At 39.7% G+C, this 13,931-nt stretch overlaps 1 protein-coding gene across 2 annotated transcripts in view; it reads left to right on the top strand.

Moving 5' to 3' along the window:
* CALCRL (calcitonin receptor like receptor) overlaps positions 1-13,931 on the top strand; it is a 932,649-nt gene that overhangs the window by 143,255 nt on the left and 775,463 nt on the right. For both annotated transcript variants that reach the window (XM_044075151.1, XM_044075152.1), the window contains exon 2: positions 7,986-8,119. The gene's annotated coding sequence lies outside the window, so the exon portion shown is untranslated. The remainder of the gene's footprint in view (positions 1-7,985; positions 8,120-13,931) is intronic.

Below are 13,931 nucleotides of genomic sequence, written 5' to 3'. Positions count from 1 at the left end.
CCATTATTTTGCCGTGCCTCTGTCCAGCAGTGACACTGAGGTGATCCCCGGGGTAAACATGCGATCTCCCATCCATTGGTCAAGATTTCTCTTGAACAAAGCCAGCGAGGTGTTCTGCCTCACATGTACCGGGATTTTGTTCCACAGCATAGGGAGTCTCTGGGTGATGAATCTGTCCCTCCAGCACGTCCTATTTATAACCGTGTTAAGGTTTAAGTCTCTTGCTCTTGTAGTTCTGATGGATTTAGATTTTTTGAGGTGGATCATGTTCATTAATTCCGGGTTGGACATGGCCTTGTATGTCAGGTACAGGTCACCTCTGAGCAGACGGTATGCGACTGAATAGAGCTGGAGTTCCTTCAGTCGGGCAGCATAAGACATATTTTTGAGACCCTTTATCCTTTTGGTGAGGAACTTTTGGGGTCTTTCCAATTGCTGCAGGTGTCGGGTAAGATACATTCCGAATGGGGCATTGTACTCAATCATTGGTCTGATGAGTGATGAGTTTAGGGGAACAATGACCTCCCTTGATCTAGATGTGAATCCCTTCATGATCAGGTGGGCAATGTAGAAGGTCTTCCTAACTACTTTGGCAACGTGAGTGTCAAACGAAAGGTTACTGTCAACCTTGGTCCCCAGATCCCTGATAACCTCTTCTGTGTTTAGTGGATTGCCACCTATATGGTAGCTAGGGGTAACCTTGTTTTTCCCGAAGGGTATGACTATGCATTTTTTGGCATTTAACTTTAGGCCATGGCTCTGGCACCAGTTATCCGTTTCTATGAGACCCTTCTGAAGGATATCTGTGTCTGATGTGTTTTCAACTATGGCGCCCAGTTTGCAGTCATCTGCAAACTTTGTCAGCCATAATCCTCCTGTGTCTGCCTGTACTTCTGAAAAGTAGATGCCGAACAAGAGGGGGCCCAGGACTGAGCCCTGTGGGACACCACTTGTGACCGGCTTGGAGTCTGACATGGCGCCAGCAACTCTGACCTTGTGGGTTCTGTCACTTAGCCAGGTTGCAACCCATCTTGTGACGTATGAGTTTACATTTAAGCTGGTGAGTTTTTCAATGATACCCGAGTGGGGTATTGTGTCGAAAGCTTTTCAATGTCAAGGTAGGCTGTGTGGACTGCCTTGCCCTCATCAATGGCCTTGGTGACTGTTTCGAAAAAGTCAACCAAGTTTAAAAGGCATGATCTGCCCTTGACAAAGCCAAACTGGGTTGGATCCAATGTCTGTAAGTCCCCTATGTCTTTATTTATGAGTTCCATTATGATCCTCTCCATAGCTTTGCAGACCAGGCTTGTTAAGCTGATGGGGCGGTAATTTCCAGGGTCAGTGGAGGCACCGCCTTTGTGAAGTGGGACCACAGTTGCCGTACGCCACTCCTTGGGTACGTATCCTGAGGTGAGGCTAAGGTTAAACAGCTGCCCTAACTGCGGGTTTAATTCCTCATTGAGTTCATGGAGCACACAACCGGGTCCCCATCTGGTCCCATAGATGCTGTGTTTTTCGCCTTGGAGAGAGCAGTTTTCACCTGAGCATTTGAGATGTTTGGGGGGCTACAATCCGCTGGTATAGATATCTCTCCTTTTGGGGGGGGGGGAATTTGCACTGAACCTGTCAGCCAGTATGTTGGCAATGTCTGTTGGTTCAGTGATTTTTACATCATTTTGAACTAATTCTGAGCATATCTGGGAGTTTCCTCCCAGGTTTCTAACATAGCTAAAAAAGGCCTTATGATTGTCTTTTGAGTCCTTAGCGATTTTTCTCTCAAAATTTGCCTTGGATGATTTTATGAGTGATCATAGTTTTTTACTTATAATGATCAAGGGTGTCTTCCCTTTTAAGGATTTTGCTCTATCTTGTCGTAGCTTTCTCCTTTTATTGTAGAGCTTGTTTATGGCTGGGGTCCACCAGACTGGGCGCTTGCCTTTGGTGCAAAGAGTCTTTGTTTTGTTTGGGATTGCCTGATCCATGCAGTCCTGGAGGTGCTGGTAGAAGGCATTTGTAAGTGATTCAGCGGCTTGGCTAATGGTTTCCGCTGGCTCGGGGGCCTTGAAGGAAACCACACCAGTCTTAAGAAGTGTGAAGTCGGCTTTTGAGAAGTTCTTCACTGTGGTCTTTTTTATCTGGGGTGGGGGCGGGATGTGGACTTCCAATGAGATTAGTTTATGATCTGATCTCACCAATGAGGGGTATACTTCCGGTGTTGAACATTGTGTCCCCATGTTCGTGATGATGAGATCTAGTATGTTTTCTTCTCTTGTGGGGATGGTGACTAGTTGTTCCATGGCATTAGAGTTTATGAACTCTAGGAACCTTTGGGCTAGAGTGTTGGGGCTTGAGTAATGATCCCAGTCTATATTCGGATAGTTGAAATCACCTAATATGATGGTGTTTGGAGATACATTTATCCCCTCCAGTGTTTTCAGGAAAGCTGTGTGAGGTTCCTGAGTTTGAGAGGGTGACCTGTAACATGCTACAAATTGCAGAGCAGTCTTGCCTACGGTTAATTGCACCTGGATGGTCTCCGATGCCTCGTGCATTGCCACCAACCTGGAGGTGTGGGTATCCTTGATGAATATGGATACCCCCCTCCTTTCTTGGTGTGGTCCGGATTTTGGGGCCGGAACACATGATATGAGGTAAAACCTGATAGTGCCGGGGTGCTCTCAGGAGCCTTGAACCAGGTTTCAGTCACAGCACAGACATCGATGTTCTCCATACTGAGAAGGGCTTCGAGTGCGTGCATCTTGAGCTTGAGACTTCTGGCATTGAGCAGCATTACCCTTAGTTTTTTTTCTTTTTTGTGTTCTAGGGTGGTAGGTTTAGAATTTGAGCCTTGTCTAAAAAAGGCACTATGGGGGTGGCAAGAGCATTTGCCAATATCCGGAAGCCTAGTGGTGACAGGTGCAAGCCGTCCCTTGCGAAGCAAACTTATATATAGTTTGTCCAGGCAAACTTGGATGGCCTGTGGCTGACCAAGTTTGCTGAGAATTGCAAACTGGAAGGAATCTTTGAGTCCCCTAGTAATGTTAATATACTGTAGGCAGGGTTAATGCAGAGAAATGATTAGTGCCAAAGCCATAGATTAAAGCTAAATGCAAAAAAAAAAATCATTATTATTCCCTATGGGAAAACTTAAATCCCTGCTAATTACATTATAGACCTCATTCGTCCAAGTGTAGATGCAGTGGTATGTGATCTGGGTTATCAGGCTGATAGCAATCTGAAGTTTGGCCACCATGTATCCACAGTAATAAGGGAATCCTTTTATCTGGCACATCTTTTAAGTAAAGGCATCATATCTAGATTTAAGGATGTTATAATTCCATTATACTCAACCCTCATCAGATCAGGAATTCAGTACAGTGCTCCATTTTGCCTGTACCTCACCAGAGACCTACAATAATTGGAGAGAACTCAGAGGTGTCTTATCAAGAAATTAGAGTACACAAAATAAGTCTTATGCGGAAAGACTGAAAGCCCTGTCACTGTATATATGCGTGATATATAATATAATTTTATTTATATATATATATATATATATATATATATATATATATATATATATATATATATATATATATATATATATATATATATATATATATATATACATATACATCTATACATATATATATATATATATATATATATATATATATACATATACATATATACATATATATTTATGTGGATATAGACACATATAGAGAAATAGATTTAACATAATGCACAGATATTGACATACAAGGGATCGATGCCAGTATTTTCAAAAATCAACCTAATGAAAAAAAATGATAAAATAACAAAGATCATAAAAAGAAACAGTTTCCCTTAGCAACCCAGTCACCAAAACCCCACCATACATTCAGACATAATTTGTGTGTTACGGAAATAGTTTTACAAAAGCAAGGTTCGATGTTAAGAGCATGGTTAGGGCTAGCACACTTTAGTAAGGCTCTGCGGGGTGGGGGGGGTAGCAGTGTGTCTAGTTGATAGATGTGCAATGAAGGGGTATAGAACCATTTTCTGTTCTACTTGTAATGAAAGAAAGGGGAAAACTGATATGCAAGCAATAGATGAAATTATTCCTGTTAAATATGGTAAACCTGAAGTCAGGAGTGGAAAGTGAGCACTCCAGCATTGTATTACGACCAAGGTAATAAATTGCATTTTATGTCTTGAAGGGAGAGAATTTAAAGTTTTATTTGATTCTGTAAGCATTATAACCCTTGTCTTAGTTTCCTGTATTTGTAAGCATAAAGTTACAGCAAAAGAAAGGTGGAGGTGATACGCATTCACAGTGGTAAAATAAAATATCTAGTCAACAGCAACAACAACTGTCTTTCAGCTTTTCCCAGTTAGGGGTCGTCACAGCGGAACTCCGGTCAACTAATGATTGGCAGTAGATTTTTACGTGCTGGCTTGCCGGGCCTAACGCACAACCTTCAATGAAGGAATGCCCATTGATGCATTTCGACACACAGAAGATGCTCTAACTGAGAATCAAACATGCAACGTCTAACTGTGAGGCGACAATGCTACCGGAGCACCACCACAATGAAATATCTAGTCAGACAGTGTTAAAATGAAATATCCAGTCACAAGTGAAGAAAGTCCTAGGAAAACTTTTACATTCAGTTGTTGTGATTACTGAATAAAGTCATAATGCTATAATAGGAAAAGATTTATTTATTTAAAAGTATTATGGAAAGTTTAGGAAGATGGGGCATCTATAAACACTGTGTGGCAGGGTAATATACCTACTAAAAATGAAATAAAGCAAAGCCTGCTGTATCCATCCAGTATAAGAAAGGGGGAGGAAAAAGCAGGACAGTGAAACACTTTGTTCAGGATCAAAACCAAGAGAAAGTAATTAACATAGATGCTTCAAATGGGACTAGAATTTGGTTATGGTTAGACACTAATAAAGAAAAGGAACTTGTGTTTTACCAGTAACTTGCCCTTGCAGTGATTCAAAAGAAGCCCAATATTGTAATTATGAGACATGTCATCATTCTGGAATAAAGTCAGCACAAAAGAGATGTCTTTACTGAGACTAAGATTGAATACAGAAACAGAAAACAAATGAAAATACAGTGAGAAGGGTGCTTAAGTAAGGACATTCAGAGGAGAGAAATGAATGGCAGTGAGAAATTAAAGTGATATGAGTAGTAACATGCAAAGTTCGAAACCATTTCTCTCAAAGGGGAAGAGAAACTTAACCAAAAGAGGAATGCTAAAGATCAGCCTTGAACAGATATTGGAAAAGATAAACAGAGTCTGGAACTGTTTTGCAGACAGAGAGGAAGGGAAATCCCAAGTGCCATTTTCTTTAGTAGAGAAAACTATGCCTTCATGTTAATATAAGTTAATTAAGGAAGTAATACTAACTTAGTAAGTTTAGAGGTATGCCACATAAACTTTATAAAGGTACAATGAGAAGATGAAACATTAACTAGAGCAGAGAGAATATACCTGAGGATGCAAGGAAAGCTAGTGAACAAGCTGTTCCAACTACCTCTTAAGACACATTTTGAATTAAAGGATGATCTCTTATGTAGAGTAAGTAAGGATAAGGAGGAGAGTCAACATCGGTTGTTAGTACATTATGTGTTCGGAGGAAATCTGGGATGGACAACATTATGGCAAGGATGCTAGCCGTATTTTACTTGCCAGGCATAATTTAAAAAAGAGAACATTTCTGCACTTCTTGTACAGAATGTTAGTAAACTACATGCCTTCCTGGATATCAAATTCTAATTATTTGCTGTACCTTTGACATTAATCAAGCCTGGTTTGCTCATATCACAGATAGTGATGTTCCCGTTTAGCTAAGCAGCTGATGAGCAGAAGCTAAGGTATGATAGAATGAATCCAGGCATGTCACAGTCACGTTTGGTGCAGCCAAGAGGTTTTTATATAGTCAAACAGTACTACACATATCCTCCGATAATTCATACACTTCAGACAGAGAAGCCAAAAGCAAAGCAAACTTTATTACATCTTTAATTCTGCATAGTTTTGCAACTATTGTAACCGAGCCCACTGTTGTTTAAATCTAATTGTTTGTTTGCCATACAATTTATGGTTCCTGAATATAGTGCATTCAAGTAAACATAAACTGCTTGGAAATATGGGCGTGACATGGAATCATACATTAACATTCTTAAATCAGATGTCACCAAACCCCATGTAAAACCTTTAACATGGTAATGTACTGGTTTACAGCCTTAGGGAAATAATCACTGCCCAATATAGGAGCACACTCATTTTATTAGGTTTCTGTGGACTTAAGTCATTATTTGGGAAAGCTGTCAAGTAGTTTTAGGACTGAACACCATGTTTTTATAAGTCAATAATGTTCACTAAGGCAACAGTTTTACTGAAAAGGTAATTGGCTTCTGGAGGTCACAGTTTAATCGTTATTTATCCTGGAGTACGCTGTCTTAGCAACTGAAAAGAGTAAGAAGCAAAGCACGGGTCTTGGCACATGCTGAATTGTAATTTAGAATTTGGTAAGTTGGAATGATGTTAAAATGGGGTTATGGACAGTGGAACAACAGGGAAACTATTTCCAGATCATAAACCTGTTAAAAAGGTATTATGATATTGCAGAGGTGTCTAGTTAAAATGTTTGCACACTTGTTGAAAATACAAAATATGATCTGGGTGGTCTTGACATTCTGCAGATCATATGCTTCGAGTAGCATTCGTCAGAACAACAAAAATGCAAACTAATTTAGGCACAGATTTCATTTTTTTTACCAAGAAGTTGTATTGGAACTTATAAAATTAAAAATATATGACATTAAGTAGCCTGTATTTAAGATTACATAAACAAATAGTACAGTCATTCAGCTTCAGTGCTGAAGTTCTGCAGTGTTCTTTTCACAAAATCAGATATTTGAAGCTCTGTTTGGTAAAACATCATTTATATTCTGACTGCTAAGTATCAGGAGTTGGAAAAACATCAAACTTCTGTGCAATCTGTGATCCTCTTATACTCCAAAGTATTAAATTCTTGCTGAGAAATTTAATAAAGTGAAAAAAGTGAACTTACTTATACTATATTTCATTCTTTTTAAGTTTAGCTGCAGACAGCCTAGAAATAGCACACACTAGTTGTTTCTAGAAACACACATTTTAAATAATCCCCCAGTGAGCTGCAACTTTTTCTATGTAGGATGCACTGTATATCCTGAGCTAATTGCCAGCTTGTTTCACATTTAAATCAATGAAGCCATCCTTGAAAATTAGGTATTTCTGTCTCAGCAAAGAATGTGTTAGCTAAAACATTCATTAAGCAGCAATATTTGAAGTTTTCCTCTGGTGGATTATGGGTTCATGGGTCATTTTGTAAATCTGTGACACAGCTGAGATATAAACTGGTAACTATATATTTTCCTTGTAGCTCTTAAGAGGATTTATACAGTTACTTTAGGTTTACTGAAGGCAGCTGATGTTACTGCCTCACAACATTTGATTCTCTGTTTAGTTCTGTGCTGAGATGCCTTTTGTGGGGAGTCTACATGTTGTCCTTTTGTCCACATGGGATTTTACCAGTTGTTACAATTTTCTGATACATCCCAAATACATGTCTGTAGGTGAATTGCTGACCTTCTAAACCACCCATAAGTGCACACATATAATACACGAGAGGGTGTATTTATCCAGTGATGGAGAAGTAGCTTATTTAGAATTAGTTTCTCTGCATTATACCTGCTGACAGGATCCCGATAGCCTTTGACCTTGAACAGGATATTGTAGGTGTCAGAAAATGAATGAATGAATGAAATGAATATATGGTGAGATAAAAATTAATTCAAAGGTATAGCAAAATCGAATGGCAACCTTAACCCACAGACATTGGTAGTACTAATATCAGTACTCAGTAAACATGGCTCTATGATATACTGTAACTATTTCATCAGTGTTGTTATTTTACAGCATTTCTTTTATTTATATTATAGCTGAAAATATTGTGATCTCATACAAGTATTACCTTAAATAATGGCCAGCTGAGGATATAGCAAGGAAAAAAAGTAAATCCGGCAGTAAGATCATTTTCACCTTCAGAAACAAGACCTTTCACTAATCATAACAGGTATGTAAAGAGATAAAATAAATTCTCTCTTTATGTGGACATTGACACTGTTGTTTAGTTTCTGGCATAATTAAATTTTTTTATGTCTGTACATTTAGTGACAGCTTACCCTGAATGGATTTTCACACCTGTTGTTGAAATGATATGGACTATAACTGGCACTTTCTCGTGAAGAACCTCATTCTAAGTTGCCAAAAATATTTGACGAAGGTTTTGTTTCCACTGCACATTCTATGGCCAAGCTTTCAGTTTTATTCCGTAATATTGCTTTATGTAATTATTACATTCTTAACAGGTATAACAGCCTTTAAATATACTGTCTGTGCTATAAAACATACACTAACTTGCTTACATATTTACTAATTATTATTCAAACCATTCATTATGAGTTTACAAAACCAGTACTGTTAGCTGACAGCAGCATACTCCACAGTAACAACTAATTTTTTTTGCACTGGGTGTGCATTTGAAACACTTCTGCATAGATACTAACCCAAGTAAACAGAGGAGTAATTCTGGAAATAGATGTTAATTGTACATTGTTTATCCAGCTGTGCTGCACTGCCAGCAATGGCCTTTTAGGCTGACAGTAGCAATAAGGTGCCTTATTAATGACAATACTGAATGCGTATACAAAATTACCTGAATTCATTCTATGTCTCTATAAATGTTGCTAGTTTGTGTATTTGCACAGAACATGTTATGGAGGTTGTATGATCTCAGGATATACATATCCTTCTGCCATTTCAAAATGACCTGTTCATATATATATAGCTTGTAACTTGGAACTTTTTTGCTGTATGTCTACTTAATATGAGTGACTAGACATTTGAAGAAGGTTATTTATACCTAAAGGTACTCTCTCAATAATTAAAACTCAATTCATGTTAACAATTTTTGTATTAAGTACCTCTACAATGCTATGCAATACTGAGACACAAATGAGAGTTAACTACATAAAATACAACTATTCTTTTCATTTCTGCATTGCTCTGGTATACAGAATATAATGTCAGTATGAATGATAATGTTTGTCAGTGTGACAGGCTCCCATGTTTTATAATATTTTTTAGAAGCTTGTGCACATAAGGGTGGCCATGGTGGTGCAGCGGTTAGCGTTGTCGCCTCACATTAAGAGGTTCTCCAGTTCGATCCTCGGCTGGGGTGCCTTCTGTGTGGAGTCTGCATGTCCTCCCTGTGGTCGCGTGAGTTTCTTCTGGGTGCTCCAGTTTCCTCCCACATCCCAAAGACATGCTAAGGTGGATTGGACACTCTAAAATTGGCCCTAGGTGTGAGTGCATGTGTGTACGTGCCTTCCGTGGAAGGTTGGGCACCGGGCTGTCAACTCAACACTGTAAAAGGCTACTGCCAATCATGAGTGGACAGGTGATCTGTTGTGGTGACCCCTAACCTAGAAAAGCCAAAAGAAGAAGTTTGTGCGCATAAACATTGCATCAACTGTATAGCACCAGTGTGAACAATACAGTATCAACCAACAAAGAAAAACAATAAATAAATAGAAAAGTAAATAAATAATTTAATTAATTAATTAATACACACAAACAATGAGTTGTGTGGTTTTGTATCACATCTAGTTTACACATTCTGCAGTGACCAGTGTACCTTTGGACATTACACTGTCAGCATGGCATCAGTTGTGTATCATACAGTCTAATTTAAAGTAAAAGCAGACCTTCTGGTGGAGCAAGCATTGTCATACTTCTTAAGTGAGAAACTCTGCAGTTCTGAACATGTACTTTTGCTTTTACTTTTTAAAATATCCTTTCCTTTATCCACTATTTAATAAGGCCACTTTCCCTGCTAGGCTTATTTACATGCATCCTTCTTAAGGATGGTGGCATCTGTGTACAAAAGACATGGGTAGTAAAGCCAAAGGAGGTGGAGTTTCAATATATATATTAAAGACATACACACCTCCAGGCTGTTCAAACAGTATGATGCACAGGGGACACTCCAGGTGGAGTTAACCATTGACAAGACCCCTATACAAATCATAGCTAGCTAAGTCTGACCCAAGATGCCCAAACTGCCTATCTAGACCTCTTTGAATCTCAACCCTTTACCCTGATCTTGGGTGACTTTAACTACCCAAACATAGACTGGAAGAACTACTCATGCCAGAACACAAATGCCCAGAGATTCCTCCATTTTGTCAATGCAAATGCTTTGGAACAGAAAGTCGAGACCCCTACAAGAGGTGATAATATCCTGGACTTGGTATTAACCAACATGAGTAGCCACTGCAGCATCCCTGCAATATCATCCTCCTTTGTAAGATCAGACCATAAAGCGGTCACGTTCAAAAGTCACCATCTCCCCTGACCCCCCCCCCAAAGGGTCAAACAAAAAAATTGTTTCCAAAGCTGATGACAGCCTCCTGAGGGATGGTATAAACAGATTCACAGCCCCCTCTCCCGCTCTAGGAACTGGCACCAGTATCCAAAACTACACCAAATTACTATACGAACATTTATATAGATGCATGGAATCAGGAATATCTGACAAGACTAAATCATCCTCCGCAAGGAAGAGTAAACCTGTCTGGTGGACATCTGCAATAACTAAACTCTATAACAAATGAAAAAAATTGCTGTCCAGGACCAAGAAGAAGCAGGTGCCCAATTGGAAGTAATCTTTCCTTAGCCTAAACAAGCAAATAAGAGCACTTGTGAAATCCTTCAAAGCAAACTTCAAGTCCAAATTGGCCACATCTACAAGAGACAATCATAAGGCCTTCTTCACATATGTCCGTAATTTCAAAGGTAGCACCCAGATCTGTTCAGAACTGGTGGTCAAGGACATCACATATACAAATGCTGTAGATATAGCAAACGTGCTGGCTGACAGATTCAGTGAAAATTTCACCCCTCTGCCCCCCCCCCCAACAGTAAATCAGGACATTCCCAGTTCTTGCCCTCTTACCCTTATATCTAGGGATCAGATCATCACTGCTCTCTCAAAGGCAAAAAATACAGCCTCCATGGGACCCGATAACATCCCAGGCTGCTTCCAACATGAACTCAGGCAGGAACTTGCAGCACCATTACACACCCTATTCAACCAAAGCCTGAGTACCTGCTTTGTACCAGCTGAGTGGAGGACAGCCACTGCCATCCCTTTACACAAAGGTGGAGCATTGACCGATCCAGGAAATTATAGACCCATCAGCCTAATGAGCCTGGTCTGCAAGGCCATGGAACGAATTATCATGGACCTCATTGACAAGGACATTGGCAACCTCCAAACACTCGATCCCACACAGTTTGGCTTTGTCAAGGGGAGGTCATGTCTGTTAAATTTGGTTGACTTTTTTGAGACAGTCACCAAAGCCATGGATGAGGGGAAGACAGTACACACCACCTACCTTAACCTGGCCAAAGCCTTCAACACTATTCCCCACTCAGACATAATAGATAACCTCTCTCAACTAGGCATCAATCCATATGTTACCAGATGGGTAGCTAACTGGCTCACTGGTAGAACCCACCTAGTCAAAATAGGGGAATCCATTTCAAGCAGTAGACTCATGTCGAGTGGCTTACCCCAGGGTTTGGTCTTGGGGCCTCTGTTATTTGGGATATACTTTTGTGAGGTGCAGGCCAAAACCAGTAGCCTATGGCTGACCAAGTTTGCAGATGATTACAAGATGGGTGCGGTCATCAATTCCACTAGTGATGTGGACATCCTCTAAGAGGGTCTCACCCAAACAAATGACTGGTGCCAGAAACATGGCCTCAAGCTGAATACAAAAAAATGCATCATTATCCCCTTTGGGGAGAGTGATGTCCCCACAAATTACCACATTAATAACAATGTCCTAAACAAGCAGTCAGTTGTGAGGGATTTGGACACCCAGATTGATAGCAACCTGACTTTTGATCACCATGTTGCTTCCATTGTACAGAAAGCTTTCTACATGGCCCACCTCATAAGTAAAGATATCTCATCCAGGGACAAGGAGGTCATAACATTCCTGTATTCCTCCCTTATAAGGCCCATTATTGATTATAATGCCCCATTCAGCATGTACCTCGCAAAGCACATGCAGCAGCTGGAGAGACCACAGAGGTTCCTCACCAGGAGAATCCAGGGTCTCAAAAATCTACCATACACAGATAGGCTAAAAGCCCTATCCCTCTACTCTGTTTCATACATACTCCACAGAGGTGACCTCTGTTTGGCATACAAGGTGATATCAGACCCCACCTTAATGGGACTGCTGGATATCTGCAAGTCCAGCTCCATTTGAGTATCCTGCGCATGCAGCCTCAACCTGGTATTTGACATTATTTATTTATTTATTTTACATTTGTTTACCAGGGAGGTCCAACTGGACAAAGCTGTCTGTTTTCATTGGAGGCCCGGAGAGAAAAGCTCCAGAACAATTGCTAACATACTATACATAAGATACATGAGCATTATGGTTTACACATTCAGTTATAAAAATATAGCAGATAATAACATATGATCGCATAAGATATTTACATAAGCATATTGGTTTAGACATAAAATTAAAAGTATAGCAGGAAGTAACATGTGATTGTTGTTCATACAGTATATTTAGTAGAGATAATCTTAAAGATGTACTGAAGATAAGACAAGAAAGGAAAAACTAAAAAAGGAGGAGAATATAGACAAGTTCATATGAGGTGCATTGACATTTTAAGGGAAAGCTTTTCAACTTGGTCTAGGAGAGAGTTAGTAGGTATAGATGGGGCAGTGGGGAGTAGGCGGCAGTGAGTTAGTAAGTAACGTGTGATAATATATAGTGCATCTGTGGGAGTTTTATTGAGGAGGTTGGATAGTGGGTAGGGGAAAGGAGTTAGAATATGTCAGTCAGGTGCTAGGCAGGTACAAGTAACATGTGATAATATATAGTACATATGTGGGAGTTTTAAAGAGGAGGTTGGATAGTGGGTAGGGAAACCAGTTAGAATATATCAGCCATGTGCTAGGCAGTTACAAGTAATGTGTGATAATATATAGTACATCTGTGGGAGTTTTAAAGAGGAGGTTGGATAGTGGGTAGGGGAAAGCAGTTAGAATATGTCAGCCAGGTGCTAGGCAGTTGCATGTCCAGGAGTTGTTTAGGTGGGAAATAAGCTGTTTTTTTGAAGATGGTTTTATTAGGTAGCACCCTGATTTGTAGTGGTAGGGAGTTCCAAGTCTTGGCAATGTTGCTAGAATATAGGGAGCCACCAGAGCTGTAATAGCTTTTGGAGATTGCGATTAATGCCTTGTTAGTGGATATAATTTCTCTGTTATTGGAGTAGAGGGTGATCAGGTCTTGTAAGGCTGGAGTTTTGTCAGATTGGTACAGTATTTGGTGAGCTAGAAGACGTTGGTTTAGAGCTAAGGTGTTAGGGAGTTCTAGCCAGGAAAGCTGTTTTAAGGCCTGACAGTGGTGGGTGTGGGTAGGAGGAGTTTGTGGTGAATTTTGCTATTTTGTTGTAGCATACTGATAGCTTGTTTAAATCACTCTTGTTTAGATTAATTAGGACAGGAGAAGCATACAGTAAGGTAGAGAGAAGATGGGTATGAGGTAGGGTAACTTTACTGTTGCTGATTAAGATGTTTTTACATCAGTAAAGACTACATATTTTTTGTTGATTTTGGTTATTATATGAGCTATGTGTTTGTCAAATTTCATTTTATTGTCAATAATGACCCCTAATAATTTGGTTTGTGTGACGGGGGAGATAGGGATATTATCTAATGCAAAAATAGAGAACAGGGGAGTAGGTGGTGCTGCTTTGGAAGGATGAAAAAGCATAAGTTGGTCTTTTTAGGA

This window comes from Protopterus annectens, chromosome 6.part0 (assembly GCF_019279795.1).
Source record: "Protopterus annectens isolate FY-2018-M chromosome 6.part0, PAN1.0, whole genome shotgun sequence".
In the NCBI taxonomy this organism is placed as follows: domain Eukaryota; kingdom Metazoa; phylum Chordata; order Ceratodontiformes; family Protopteridae; genus Protopterus; species Protopterus annectens.
Note: the sequence above shows the minus strand (reverse complement) of the source record. Positions and strands in the feature narration are given on the sequence as shown.